This window comes from Eurosta solidaginis, chromosome 4, assembly GCF_040869045.1.
Source record: "Eurosta solidaginis isolate ZX-2024a chromosome 4, ASM4086904v1, whole genome shotgun sequence".
Taxonomy (NCBI): Eukaryota; Metazoa; Arthropoda; class Insecta; order Diptera; family Tephritidae; genus Eurosta; species Eurosta solidaginis.
The window spans coordinates 1305186-1321196 of record NC_090322.1 but is presented as its reverse complement, the minus strand read 5'-3'; the positions used below and the strand labels follow the sequence as shown (position 1 = coordinate 1321196).

Genomic DNA, 16011 nt, shown 5'->3' with positions numbered 1-16011 from the left:
AATTAGATTGTACCCTGATGATGCTTGTTACCGGAATGAACCGAATATATAGCCGCCAAAGGTCCATCAACATAGATAATACTCCTCAAAATCTTCGGAGAGGGCCTTGTCGCTATAACAACAACAACAGCAACAACGGGACCTACATGTTAAATGCCGACTCAGAACGGCATCTGCCAAGCAGATAAATTTTCACTGCGAAGCTTTTCATTGCAGAAATACACTCAGAGTATTTGCCAAATCACTACGAGGGGCGACCCTGCTTAGAAAAACTTGTCCTGGTGCATCCACGGCCTTCGAAAAGAAGAAGTGGAGGAACATTTTACAGACCACTGCATCTTCTTCTACATCTTTTCTCAGTCGACGCGCAAATTTGTGAATATTCATCAAAACTATTCAATGAAAGGATCGGGATCTGAACAGAAGCCAAGTGGTGACCCTGCTCTAATGTGCGTTCATATTAGAGTACCAATGCTAGCTGTCAATGAAGTTTCGAGACTATGAATCTTATGATACTAACCCGAACTGTCCCCAGCTAATCTTAGCCATCATCTCAGCTTTAATGTGATCAGTGTCGGCATCGAGTTATCACCATGAACGCACCCTTAGGAGCTATGTGAGTTAGATTGTAGTATGTTATAGAACAAAGATGTGGCTGCAAACCACAGATATCTGAAAACTGGTTGTGTTTTAATTTCCAGGTTTTTGAAATAAATTTGCGACATCATCACGAATATAGAAAAATGCATCACCCTAAACTTATGAGATTTGCAGTGTATTCTAGAATATAAGAATTCAGCTATAACATCAGCGGCAGAGTGGAAGTAAAGTCTACTCGGTTTCCGATTCAAAAACGCGCTATCTCAGCAAGCTTTACAGATCCCTTACAATTCGTTTGAAGTGTGACCAATCTTCGTACATGAGTTTAAGTTCAATAAGTTTTCAGTTGGGATAGGGTATTTTTTTTTATACTCAGCGTGCTTTGCACACAGAGTATATTAACTTTGATTGGATAACGGTTGGTTGTACAGGTATAAAGGATTCGAGATAGATATATACTTCCATATATCAAAATCATTAGTATCGAAAAAAAAATTTGATTGAGCCATATCCGTCCGTCCGTCCGTTAACACGATAACTTGAGTAAATATTGAGAAATCTTCACCAAATTTGGTACACGAGCTTATCTGGACCCAGAATAGATTGGTATTGAAAATGAGCGAAATCAGATGATAACCACGCCCACTTTTTATATATATAACATTTTGGAAAACACAAAAAAACTGATTATTTAGTAAATAATACACCTAGAATGTTGAAATTTGACACGTGGACTGATATTGAGACTCTTGATACAAATTTTGAAAAAAATTTTAAAATGGGCGTGGCACCGCCCACTTGTGATAAAATTAATTTTACAAATATTATAAATCATATATCAAAAATCGGTAAACATATCGTTACAAAATTCGGCAGAGAGGTTGCCTTTACTATAAGGAATGCTTGAAGAAAAATTAACGAAATCGGTTAAGGACCACGCCCACTTTTAAATAAAATATGTTTAAAATGTTTGTGAACGAAAAAAATAAGCTATATCTTTGCTAAAAATAGCTTTATATCAATGGTATTTCATTTCCCAAGTGGATTTATAACAATAAATAGGAAAAACTTCAAATTTTATAAAATGGGCGTGGCACCGACTTTTCTATGACTAAGCAATTTTCTATGTTTCGGGAGCCATAACTCGAAGAAAAATTTACGGATCGTAATAAAATTGGGTACACATATTTTCCCTATAGCAGAAAATATTTCTAGTAAAAATGGACGGGATTGGTTAAAGACCACGGCAACTTAGATATAAAACAAGTTTAAAAGGGTCGTAGACTAGAATAATAAGCTATAACTTATCAAAAAATAGTTTTGAATGAATGATATTTCACTTATCAAGTTTTATTGTAGAAGGAAATGGGGACACATTTTTTTAAACGGGCGGTGCCACGTGTTATGTAGAGAAGTAATTTATCTGAAATGAAAGGTGCAATTGAAGCTCACGCTGAGTATATAATGTTCGGTTACACCCGACCTTGGACACCTTTACTTGTTTTTTTTTTTTTTTTTTTTTTTGATGCATTATGAGACAATGTGATCCCAAACTGACAGTCAATCTTCTTCCACTCTGCCAAAAATATCTTGATATTTTCTCTAAAATGTTTCAGTGTTATACATCACCACGAAATGGTTCATGAGTGGGGCTCAGCGGAAGGAACTGAAGGGATAATCAGTATTGCAGTAGGCATACCCATGGGGGTAGCCAAGGGGGGACATTCGAAATTTTTACGTGAACAAAACTTAGAAAAAACAAGTAAGGAAGGCTAAGTTCGGGTGTAACCGAACATTACATACTCAGTTGAGAGCTATGGAGACAAAATAAGGGAAAATCACCATGTAGGAAAATGAACCTGGGTAACCCTGGGATGTGTTTGTATGACATGCGTATCAAATGGCAGGTATTAAAGAGTATTTTAAGAGGGAGTGGGCCATAGTTCTATAGGTGGACACCTTTTCGAGATATCGATATAAAGGTGGACCAGGGCTGACTCTAGAATTTGTTTGTACGATATGGGTATCAAATGAAAGGTGTTAATGAGTATTTTAAAAGTGGGTGGGCCTTAGTTTTATGGGTGGACGCCTTTTCGAGATATCGCCATAAAGGTGGACCAGGGATGACTCTAGAATGCGTTTGTACAATAAGGGTACCAAATAAAAGGTGCTAATGAGTATTTTAAAAGGGAGTGGGCCTTAGTTCTATGGGCGGACGCCTTTTCGAGATATCGATATAAAGGTGGTCCAGGGTTGACTCTGGAATGCGTTTGTACAATAAGGGTACCAAATAAAAGGTGTTAATGAGTATTTTAAAAGGGAGTGGGCCTTAGTTCTATGGGTGGACGCCTTTTCGAGATATTGCCATAAAGGTGAACCAGGGGTGACTCTATAATGTGTTTGTACAATATGGGTGTCAAATTAAAGGTATTAATAAGAATTTTAAAAGGGAGTGATGGTAGTTGTATATGTGAAGGCGTTTTCGAGATATCGACCAAAATGTGGACCAGGGTGACCCAGAACATCATCTGTCGGATACCCCTAATTTATTTTTATATGTAATACCACGAACAGCATTCCTGCCATGATTCCAAGGGCTTTTGATTTCGCCCTGCAGAACTTTTTCATGTTCTTCTACTTAATATGGTAGGTGTCACACCTATTTTACAAAGTTTCTTTCTAAAGTTATATTTTGCGTCAATAAACTAATCCAATTACCATGTTTCATCCCTTTTTTCGTATTTGGTATAGAATTATGGCACTTTTTTCATTTTTCGTAATTTTCGATATCGAAAAAGTGGGCGTGGTCATAGTCAGATTCCGGCCATTTTTTATACCAATAGAAAGTGAGTTCAATAATTATGTGAACTGAGTTTAGTAAAGATATGTCGATTTTTGCTCAAGTTATCGTGTTAATGGCCGAGCGGAAGGACAGACGGTCGACTGTGTATAAAAACTGGGCGTGGCTTCAACCGATTTCGCCCTTTTTCACAGAAAACAGTTATCGTCCTGGAATCTAAGCCGCTAACAAATTTCACAAGGATTGGTAAATTTTTGTTCGACTTATGGCATTAAATGTATCCTAAACAAATCAAATGAAAAAGGGCGGATCCACGCCCATTTTGAAATTTTCTTTTATTTTTGTATTTTGTTGCACCATATCATTACTGGAGTTGAATGTTGACATAATTTACTTATATACTGTAAAGATATTAAATTTTTTGTAAAAATTTCACTTTAAACAAATTTTTTTTTAAAAGTGGGCGTGGTCGTTCTCCGATTTTGCTAATTTTTATTAAACATAGATATAGTGATAGTAGTAATGTTCCTGCCAAATTTCATCATGATATCTTCAACGACTGTCAAATTACAGCTTGCAAAACTTCTAAATTACCTTCTTTTAAAAGTGGGCGGTGCCACGCCCATTGTCCAAAATTTTACTTATTTTCTATTCTGCGTCATATGTTCAACCCACCTACCAAGTTTCATCGCTTTATCCCTCTTTGGTAATGAATTATCGCAATTTTTCGATTTTTCGAAATTTTCGATATCGAAAAAGTGGGCGTGGTTATAGTCCGATATCGTTCATTTTAAATTGCGATCTGAGATGAGCGCCCAGGAACCTACGTACCAAATTTCGCTCTGCTCAACTGAGTATAATTAAAGAGCGGCATGAGTCGTGAAATTTCAAGAGCTACATACATGGTTAGACTAAAGAAAAAATGGGTAAATATGTAAATACGTAACTACAAAAGATACTATTGAGCACGTTTTGTGTTAATGAACAGCTTTAACTAAAACACGTTTAAGATGCTTCGAAAGCCTCTTTTTAGAAATATGTTTGGTTTTATAAACAACTCGGACTGGTTGTTGTACAAGTCCAACGTAGCACTCAGATGGTTCAAAAGAGTTCTATGGCATCAAAACGGCTCTTCATTACCTACATACATCGGCGGTCTGGGTCGCAGCCGGTATACCTACTTACCTACCTGTGCTGCACCAAACTATCTAAATCCTTTTTGACTGCCCTACGAAGTGTACAATAACTCTCTTAGCCAACGACATCTCCGCAGAAAGCACTTATATTATTTTATTTTGTGTTGCAAACTAAAAATCTCATTGTATGAGAATCTAAATTTATGAAGCAAATCAAATCAAATTATTTACCTCACAGTAAACTTTAGTCAAACGGCATTGAAGGCTGACGCGTCTAACTAAATACATACTTGTAAACCTTCAACCTATTTACGTACAAATATTTGGCTATGTGGAAGGTTTCGTTTACAAAAGCACACTTTAGCTGCCTTTATTTGTGAAGAAGGTTATCAAAGTTTTCTAAAATTAGTTTCTAATTGGAAGGGCATTGGAAGTGGAGTAACTAAAATACCAGAAACTTAGTGGAAATTACACAACTACTAATGAGAGAGGAAAAACACAAGAGATGTGCGTGTTTATAATGATTGATGAACAATTTGTATGCATATTTTATGTAGTTTTTGTTTTTTAATTTTAAATGAAGTAATTACAGAATGGGCGGAAATCTCATTTGACGTGCCACACTGCGTATGAGTAACTTTTCATTCTTCAAATACGCTAGGATCAATATCTTAATATTATTCGATAAAGGATGGAAATTGGGTGTTTCAATTATAATAATATAGCAAAATATAGCAGCTCGATTAATAGTTTTTTTTTTTTTTTGTTTCTCATGATGCTCACATACAACAGAAAACAAACAAATTTACTCCAATAATTTCATTATTGACTTTTGCCGCTACTTTTGTCATATTGCGTATTACTATGACTAGCATTTCTGCTTAAAGAAATTTACTATAATTAATTGTTTTTCAATTTTTTATGCCAACCGGATATGCGAGGTGCTCTGCTGCTAAGGCTGGCGTAATAAAATCGATTAAATCAACATAAAAATGCTGGCGCTCGTACTCTTGCCGAGGATTGTTAACTATGCAAACGTTTACTATATAAGTATGTACGTATGTAAGTTTATGTCGTTAGATCAATGACCACAACAAAATGGTAGAAAATTGTGGAAAATGGGTCAGTAAATGATATGTTAGTGTACTTATTGTAGTGCGTAGCTTGTATTTGGCAAGCAGGGCTAGTTGTTGGCAGAGAATAAAGGCAATAAATTGAAATGTGTTACTACAACAATAGCAACTACAAAATGGCAAACATATTTTCTAAGAAGTCAATGAACCGATTTGAGCCTTTAAGGATTATTGAGTAACTGTGTAAGAAAGTATGTCTGGCACTTGAGTATGTCCGCATGAGCTAAGCAGTATTGCTTGAGCTTGTACACTCCAACAGATAATAGGGCAAATTGACATAAGTTTACTTTAGCAAAAGCCAATGCACTCATTTAGCCATTATTTCAGCGCTGCATAAATTTCTTTTGCATTTTTGTACATAAGCACTTGGTTATGACTTGTACAGCTGCATTGAGTCAAGTCCTTCGCCTCCTTAACTATGTGGTTTTTGGCGTATTATGATTTTGCCGATGGCACAAGAAAAACGAACTCCAAGACAATACTATCTCAGTTGGCAGAAAAGATGGGTAAGAACTCTATAAATAACCATATTTTTGAGGCAGGAATTTTTTAAATAAAAAGCAGCCATTTAAAGCGCGGTTTGTTCGCTTAGCGTTAGAAAGAATAAAGTGGCATACTTTAAGCGGTGTTGTAAAGGGTCAGAGTTAAGGGGTTTTCTATGGAGACTGAAAAAATTATAATTAAGTTTTTTTAATACCCAAAGTGTGAATACTGTTGTAATGAATTTTGTGGAAATTTTGCCTATTTTAAACCTTCTGCTAACGTTCGAATTGCTGAACTGTCGAATAAATAAGTCCAGTATTCAGCATTGCAAAATGATCTTTATTTAGACTAATTTGGAGTAGTACTTCACAATTCCAATACTCGCGTACTGCGCTAAAACGTGTTAAAATCAAACTGGTTAGTTATTCCTCAGCTTGCGCTTCTTTTATACCCTCTGTTGCCTCGTTCGCATATTTCTCCTAAAGTCTAGACTATATGCGTGTGAATAGGTGAGTAATGGGTGAGTAACACCTTCCGCCCCTAGCGGATGACTACATATGTGTATGTGAGATAATCTCTTTGCTTTAATAAGCTGCTGGCTATGTTTGTGAAATATTCTTCGTCGTCTTCTATGTATGTGTGTAAATGGCTTACTTTGATGTGTTGCTGCTTGCTTTATTGTTGTTGTGCATTTATTTAGTAACAGCATAGTTATGTATAGAACTGCTAATATTCGCCACATTATAATTGACGATATCATTTAAGCTCCGATTGGAAACCGTTAAGGCGTGTTGTACGAGGATGCAAGCTCAGATTACCCTCTGAACTTTAGCCACTGTGCGATACGCATTGACCGTTTCTTATCGGCGCCAAAATTTATATGTGATATTTTTGACCTTTGCTATAACCGTCTGAAGGAGTAAGACTTGAAATAATCCTATAATTGAGGACCACCCTAATGTACATATATATACCATTACGTACATGGTTGTGTATATTTATAAAACTGTTTGATATCTTCGATTTTTGATTTGTGTCAAAAGCTTGCAGTATACTTGAAAATTTTGTTTGTATGTGCTCGTATTGACAGCCAGCTTTTCGTATTCATTTATAGCCAAGGAGACTTCTTCACTTAAAAGTTAACTTTCATATGTATAAAACCAATAACAAATGAAAAACAAAAATTGAACACCAATGTATTCCAACCAATATAAATCTGTTCTTATTTTATGCCGTTATTCCTTTAAGTTTGTCTGCATTAGCCGAGAATTGTTGTTGTCGTATTTTACTTGCGGCGGCGGCGATGTCACTGAAATTTTTTAACAAGAATTCACTATAGCATTAGTGAAATGCTAAACAACCTCAAAGCGTCATTTAAATATAGAGAAGCATATTTTTCAGTGAGACCCTGCAGGAATATTTTTGGTGAGAAAAATTTCACGTCTTAGCTCATTTTAAGAATATTAATTTTGCAGTACAGCACTTTCAGGTTATCCAACTCCTGAAAAACTCATTGGATTTATATATGTATTGTATATACCTACAAATTGTATGGGGAAAAAAGGGGGGAAAAACTTCAGGTGCACATCCAGTTTCTGAATTTTATATCCCGGTCCGAATCCGAATTTGACATTTATTTTCTTGTATTTTATTTGTGAGAGCCGCTTTCGGATTGGAATATAAAATTTCCTAACAAACTTAGGGAGGCTCGAAATTCTTTTCAGATCTATGGTCCCATGGACAATATTACTCAGTATGACCCATAGATTCAGAAACTGGATGTGCCTTTTCAACAATAAATTTGACCCACCCTAATACCTACACATATAAATATTTGTGTCTAGTTGTCAAATTAAAGTCTAGCTTAGTGAACTACTTTTCTTCCGACAGGGCAAATTTTTACACTACGTACATACAACACTAAATGCCAAACTCCGACTCATCTTCATAGTCGTCACTCTACAATAAACCCAACTAAAAACTCTAACAAAAAGTAACTTAAACATTGCAGTGATGCTTGTACTCATTGACAAGACAACCAGAGACACTCTCAGTGGTGGAAGCAGGGTCTGCAATTTGTTGTGAAGTATTTGATTTGTGCCACTCTGAAAAGCAGCAGCAACCAACATTTTTGCAGCGGCAAACCGAACAATTTTTATGTTCGATTGAACGGTTGCTTTGTACCAAGCACCGAACACCATGCTTTTCCGCCTATTTGTATGCTACACAACACAAAATTTAATGGAAATAAAATGCTCCGATGTATACAGGCCGGCTTTGCTGTGTGTGTGGGTGTTCAGAAAACAACCACGTAAAACGCCAACCATCAACCACCCTCTTTTGCCTACTTCGCTTATCGTGTTCCAATCATTCACCCACTTCGATGTCATTGTATCAGTTTTGATGAGTATAAGAAATTAACGAAGAAGAGGAAAAGGAAAATATTTGTGGCTACAATATGCAAAGGCGGTTGTGTAAATGGCTCTTTGATGCCACTTTCTTGTACTACATAAGCCATATTCCATTAGTAAAAAAATACAACAACAATGGGGCACTAGACGAATACATACAAATAAAAAAATACACGGATTTACTTTGAATACACATGAATACATACTTACGTATATAGTTACATACACAATCACATTTATATTATTAATATGTATGCATGCGTAAGTGAGGGTGGTTCTGTCATAATATGTTTATGTAGAATTATTAATAATAATCTCATTTAAACTTTAATTTTTATTTATTTCCGTTTACAAACTATTTACATATACGTATGTATGTTTGGTTGAGCATCTATACAGGCTAATCTGATGTTTGTACTTGTAAGAATTGAATGGAGAAGAGCTGGGAGATGTGTGGTAGCGAACCAGTTAAATGGAGGTAAATCGAAATGAAAAGCCAGGCGAAAGGAAACATCGCACGGGGAAAAGAAAAAGAGAAAATTAAATAGAAGTAGGTAGGAAAACGTAAGGGGAGATCGGAAGACGTTGAGCAAGTATTAGACGAGGAGAAAGGGGAAGGGAATGAAAATGGGGGAGGAATGGCGTGGAAGGTTGAGAGGAGAATAACTGAAAGATTAGAAGGGCAGCTTATAGCTGTTAAAATGAAGAAGAAATGATGGATTGCCGTCATCCCTTATCCGAAAAATCGCTTATATGAATAATATATGCCACCGTGGTATGATGGTAGCGTGCTCCGCCTATCACACCGTATGCCCTGGGTTCAACTCCCGGGCAAAGCAACATCAAAATTTTAGAAATAAGGTTTTTCAATTAGAAGACAATTTTTCTAAGCGGGGTCGCCCCTCGGCAGTGTTTGGCAAGCGCTCCGGGTGTATTTCTGCCATGAAAAGCTCTCAGTGAAAACTCGTCTGCCTTGCAGATGCCGTTCGGAGTCGGCATAAAGCATGTAGGTCCCGCCCGGCCAATTTGTAGGGAAAATCAAGAGGAGCACGACGCAAATTGGAAGAGAAGCTCGGCCTTAGATCTCTTCGGAGGTTATCGCGCCTTACATTTATTTTTTTTTAGAATAATATATGCCATAGTGGTCCGATGCGATCGGTTCCGACAAATGATTTATCGAATACTCAAATATACCCGTTACCTAAATTGTATCGATATATATCAAAAGTTGAGGGACAAGTTTACGTTCAAACAGACAGAAGGACAGAACGATAGCTGGATATTGCTAAATCAACTCAGCTCGGACTTACAATTTTCGAGAATCAGACAAAACTTACTATAACATTGCATTGTCATGAAAGGTATAAAAATGGTATTGAAAAGGATGAAGAAGCGAGAAATGAATCTAATAAGAAGAACACGAGGAGTAGTAAAAGAGGAAGGGTAGAAAGAAGAGGAGCATGGAATGAAGCTGAAAAGCGATAGGGGGTGGTGAAAAAGGGAAAGGCTGAAGGCAAATGGAGGAAAATGGAACTGTGAAGGGTAAGAAAGAGTAAAAGGAGAAGGACCAGGAGAGAAACGTGAAATTAAGTTGGCAATTAAAGAGATAGAAAAAAAGATGGAAAATGAAAAAAACGTGAGAGACATAAAGAATACTAAAAGAGGGCGAAGGAGCACGGGGCTGAGGGCCGAAGAAAGGAAAAGGAGAAAGAGCAAAAGTTATAGTAAGTGTAGCAGTAACAGCAATGATTAAGCCGCAAATAAAAGGAACCGGCATATACCTGAACAGTTTTCGTCATCCCTCGATAAATTTGGTTTGGAAACAAACTGGTTTTTGTTATTGTGCCATCTTCAATTCCAATCTTCCCTCTAGAAAAAGCAGATGAAGAAAAAGCGTCAAAGGTTGCCATCGAACTGTTGAATAAATAACTCCACTATTCAATAAGGCAAAAGCGCCTTTATTAAAGTACTTCACAATAAATAAATCTACTATTGCTCGCCAGATAGCGTCTTAAATCCAACTGATTCTCGCGCCTCTACTGTTGGTGCTTTTATACTCTGTGATTTCCTCGTTGCATCATCTAGGCGCTTCCGGAATTTACTTAGTTACTGCCATATAATTATAACTACAGATGCAGGTGTATAGCTTTTCATATGCGCGTGTATTTGTGAGCGACACTTCCACAATTACAATTGCATACTTTTGGGAGCATCTCAGATAAGATATCTGCATGTGTTTGTGCGCCTCTTCTCCGCTGCGTGTACGTACATATGTGTAGGCATAATGATTGATCTATTGATGTGCATACAAGGCACTACTTAGCATCGGCTTAGAGATGAGAGTATCCCTTAATGTTGCTAATATTCGTCACAATATGTTATTAACCCAAAAGTCGTGTTTTTGAGTTATGATACCATTGAAGTATATGAGCTCATAAATAGCTCATATCGTATTAAACAAATTAGCCAAAAAAATTTTCTGCAACTTTAATGGTTCTTGGCATATTTAAAGCATAATGTTTAAAACCTGTGAGATTTGAAAATTTTTGTTTAAGCTTGGGAAAAAATAAAAATGTTGCATAACTTTTAAAAGGGTAAACTCCAGTCAGTGTTCCCTTTTATTATGTGGGAAAACACAATAAATTCCGATCGAAAGCGGTCTGCAAAACATTAATAAACTTTTCATGGAATGGCCCATTGCTAAATTTGTTGCTGTTTATAAAATTTATACACGAGCACTTTCTCTTTCCTTCTATTATTTTACATCGTTTGTATGTGTACTATATTCAGCTGTGCTTTCCACGTCTCTATTTGTAATGCCTTTACTCTATTTGTGGTAATAATACCATTCACCCCCAACAGTTGTCAATATTTTTCCTTTATTCTGACTTAAGTAAGTACACATGCACCACCCAATACATGTTTGTGTTTTTATGGTTCAAAACATCTTTTTTACTTAAATTGTAGGTTAGCATGCCAACCGGCAACTTATTACTACAAATACAATGCGTGCCTTGCCCTGGCTCACCCTCCACGCCTGCCGCGACATCTAACATCTGACACAACTGAAATTCTTTGACTGTAAAAGCTTTATGTGAAGGCATTTTGTTTGCCTTTTTGCGTTCTGCTATTCTTTGTTGTTGTTTTTTTTTTCACGAGAACTTGAGCGTGCAAATCTACACATTCACATATACAAATATTTTTACGCATAAAAAGTGGAGGCGATGGCGTAATAAAAATGAAAAACTGTTGTGTCGAGGAAATCCACTATCGAGGAACTACAAGAATCGTTAAGAAAATTAAAATGAGGAGTTCAGCCAAGATTAAAAAATTTGTTCCATTCTCAATACATAAAATTTTTTTAGGCAGATAATGTACTCAGCCGCAATATAAAGAAAATTTTTCGTATCGATGAACTTATTTTTCGCAAATAACTAAATTTAGAGCTTTCTTATACATCGAACAATTTTACTTATGTACGGCGATGCTAACAAAAGTTCTATTAGTTAGTCTTACTTAACTCCCCAAATATACAAAATTATTTCAAAATGTTCTTCGCAACACTTTTTAAATTTTCGGATCTAATTTTTGTTTAAAATTAAGATAAGCACTCGCAAAATTTCAGATAGGTCAAATTTTAAACAACGATTCCAATCTCTAAATTATTGTCAATCATTTTCAGTGAATTCGGTTTGCTGACTGAGCAAAAAAATTTGGATTAAAAACAAAATTTTTTTTCTTAATCTGAGATGAGCAATGTGGTTGTAGTAAATCGTTAAGTTAATGAATATCCTCAGTTGAAATAATAGTGAATCGCTGATGTAAGTCCGCGGCTATAACTCGATTTTGAAGTAGTTACAATATCCACAGAGTCTAGCACCATTTTATTTAACAAGAATATATGCATTTTTAATAGCGAACATTTGTTAGTCCCCCATGTGTTCATGGCTAATTATCTAATATTCAACTTAATCATCCGCACTTTCTATCAAGTTTTTTTTGTTTTATAAAAAAAAAATACCAGTTATTGATTAAGCCAAATTTAAAAAAATGTTTTGCTTCTTGAATTTTTCAAACCAAACTTTCACTTTTAATTAAAATTGCATACTTTCAGGCAAATAATTTCTGGCACTATATTGCACATTATTATTTTTGTTAGTATAATAATTTTATTTATTTCACTTCATACACATTCTATGTATTTTGTTTTTTAATGGAACATTTTTCATTGCACTACCGTTATATGCTGCTTCCACACAACCACTCGGCATTGCAAACGTTCAAATACTTCAAAAGCCAAATTAAAAATACTCAATTCTGCGCTTCTGCTCGAACACTTTATTTGGTCTGTATGCTTATTGCAACACGTTTGATGTTGCGGTGTGGCGTTCAAAAACAAATCACAGGAAACAAAAGCACACAGCACTTGTAAAGTGTGAAAATTGTTGCCTTCATTTAGGCGCTGCGGTCAAACAAAGCAATTTCCGTTGTGCGAAACTGCAGCGCAGAAAGTCTAAACTTCACAATTTGTATTTTTTGTTCTTTGGGTTGCTTTGTATTAAAAACACTCTCGGCACATTCACTTTTCTACCTTTTTGTACAATAATACAATTCATTTTTCTGCTATCCATTTATGCTTTCATCAGATCAACAGCCACATTGTCACTGGCTGAATACACAAAAGTGATAGTCAAACTACCTGCTAATGTATGACACGCCCACCTAGCTTTTGCGTTAATGCTCTTTTTCTGACCCTCACTCCCCCTATTGAGAAGGCAAACACCATCAATATCCTGCCCTATTTCCTGCTGTGCGTGTCCGTTGGCATGCTATGCTCGAAAATATTTGCTAGCTGAGATAACTGTAATTCAAATTTCGTCCCTTGTCGCACTTTTGAGTTGTAAGTGTGTGTAAGCATTAGGGTGCGTCTTATTTTGACACTTGATCCAAATCCCTCATATAGAACATAATTTGTGAACACTGGCTGTTGTTGTTGTTGTTGTAGCGATAAGGTTGCTCCCCGAAGGGGTCTGGGCAGTTCCATCAGTTATACAAACCCAGCGTGAGAAAAGCCTCACAAGCTTTTACCACCTTGTGGGATGATGGTCTTGAGCAAATCTGGAATGCAGGTGGACCTAAAAGCAAAATATATTATAGTTGGAGTCCCCATTGACCCTCTCCTGTAGTAATGTCATGTTTGTACTGACCAGATCTGCTAAATAGGCTTGTTGATGTTGATGGCCCTTCGCCGATTATAGACCCGGTACGTTCCGATAACAAGCACCATTAAGGTACAAGCCCAATCATCTCAGGAGCGATTTAACATGACCACATTGAACCTTCTAGGCCATCCTGCTGCCCCCTGTTAGTTGCAAGAGGCTCTTGGGGTTGCCAGAGCCTCGCCCGCTAAAAAAAATATGTTCGGCGCGGGTAGATGAGATTGATAGTTGGGCTGGAGAAGCTATAAATTGCGCTACACAACTCCTTGAATAATTTGGTTATTGTAGTCACCTTTTATGACAGACATACCTGCCGCATGTATATTCCAAGCCTACCCTTCCCTACCTGCCCGCTAGACGGCTTCCGTACTGTCTTAAACTTTCGTACCTCTAGTTACCACTTCGCCTGCCCCAAGCAGTGATATAATGTAAGTGAACACTTGCATGCCATCCATTCGCAAGACAATCGCCTTCCGCGAGTGCGTAAACTTTTCAAATAGTTTAAATTAGGCTATACTCAACAACGAAAGGGTGGCTCTAAAAGCACGGGTCTTCCATTTAAGCCGTCCTATACGTATGAGCAACATTGGCACGGATTGACCAATTATCGTTTCACCATCCGCCGACCGACCATCCACCATTCACTTTAAGCAACCTATCAGTCAACTGTTCGTTATTTACCAACCACTGTCTGAATATTTCCTGTTCGTTCTGGATACCAGTCAACTACTCACAGGTCCACCGGTAAGTTTGGGTATCCGTCAATATAATTCACCGGTTGGGTTTGACTTCAACCAACCGTTCACCAACTCAGCAGTCTCCGGTTCTACAGGCAGGTTTGGCGTCGTCCACTGGCTTCACTATTATCCGCCCGCTACTCCTTTTACCTTGATAATCTATCCCTTTACTATCGCTCTAACTCTTACGAAGGTGGGATTTACATGGATGTGACATCGAACTTGATGATTCAGCGTGGCATCAAGCTATCATTCAGACTTCTATTACTTTAGAAAATTATCTAGCAAATTACAAACTAAACGCTAGGTCTTTAGCTCGGTTCACACAGTCTGGCATCACTTCACATTTGTGTAAAGTTTCCATAACTGCCTCCTTTCTTTACAAATTACATTATGTTACTGTTGTGCTACAACAAAATTTGCATATCATTTAGTTTGCTGTGAAACTATTTTTATTATCTACAAGACCTGTAATCAATTGGCGACTTAATTTAAGGGAACAGCAGGTGCTATGGCACAATAAAAAACAATGTTTGATTAAACTTTGCACATTTAAGCTTTTCATCGTCCCCTATATCCCCACGCTCTTCCTAGCTTTGTTACTAAATTCACGCTTCACGGTACTTTTCATTTTTCCGCAATTTTGTCTCGCCACAGTTTGATTTTTTTTTTCTTGCTGATAAACGGCCATAATTAATGTGCTTCAAGTGCATAGAAATCCCAATGGAGTTGTTTAAAGGTTGGCTTACCTCAACGCAGATGCACAATTTTCTCGCCATTGTATGTTTTTACATTATTTGTTGTGCCTTGTTTTGCTTTTCTCTCCCTACCTACCCGTTGAAAATGTGCATCTTGCGAAGCACATGGCCGAGCTGCAAATGATGCGACTTGCCGATGTGCCCCACCCTCACTTGTAGGTTGGGCACTTCAAACAGGAAAAAGAAGTGCACAACACAACGCCGAGTGAATGTGTCCTTTGCATGAAAGAGTTGAATGAATTACGGACATACTTTCTACTATGCAAAGGGGCCGTAAATGCAGCGTATGGCTTTGTGAGTGCTAAAAGGCGTTGCAGTAAGTCAAATTGTGCGCGAACTAAGAGGAAGTACTATTTTCGAGCAAGTAGATCACTGCATATAAGGTCGAGCCAAAGAGTTCGTGAAAGGAGACAAATTGTTGTGCAATATCCAAGTAATTGTTTGCTTCTTTCAAAGGTATAAGTAAATATTTAGTATGGTTTCTTGAAAAAGATCATATGGCTGTGCTAGATTACATGGAGCAACATCAACATCAGCTACGTCAGGCTTAAGAAGCAAGTACCCTAGTTGCACGATACCAGAAGATCTTTCCAAAAAGGCGACGTGAGGACGAGATTGCCTGATATTTTTTCTATTTACACTCAAAAAAAGTTATCATCAAGGCGATGCCATCTAGGCATCAATGTGCAATTTTTGCTTATCTTTTTTTCGTCATCAATGATCTTATGTTATTG

General features: G+C 37.0%; 1 protein-coding gene across 1 annotated transcript in view; it reads right to left on the bottom strand.

Moving 5' to 3' along the window:
* LOC137247532 (serine-rich adhesin for platelets) overlaps positions 1 to 12813 on the bottom strand; it is a 41476-nt gene extending 28663 nt beyond the window's left edge. Inside the window, exon 1 of the mRNA XM_067778520.1 lies at positions 12801 to 12813. The gene's annotated coding sequence lies outside the window, so the exon portion shown is untranslated. The remainder of the gene's footprint in view (positions 1 to 12800) is intronic.
* Positions 12814 to 16011: the final 3198 nt, after the last annotated feature.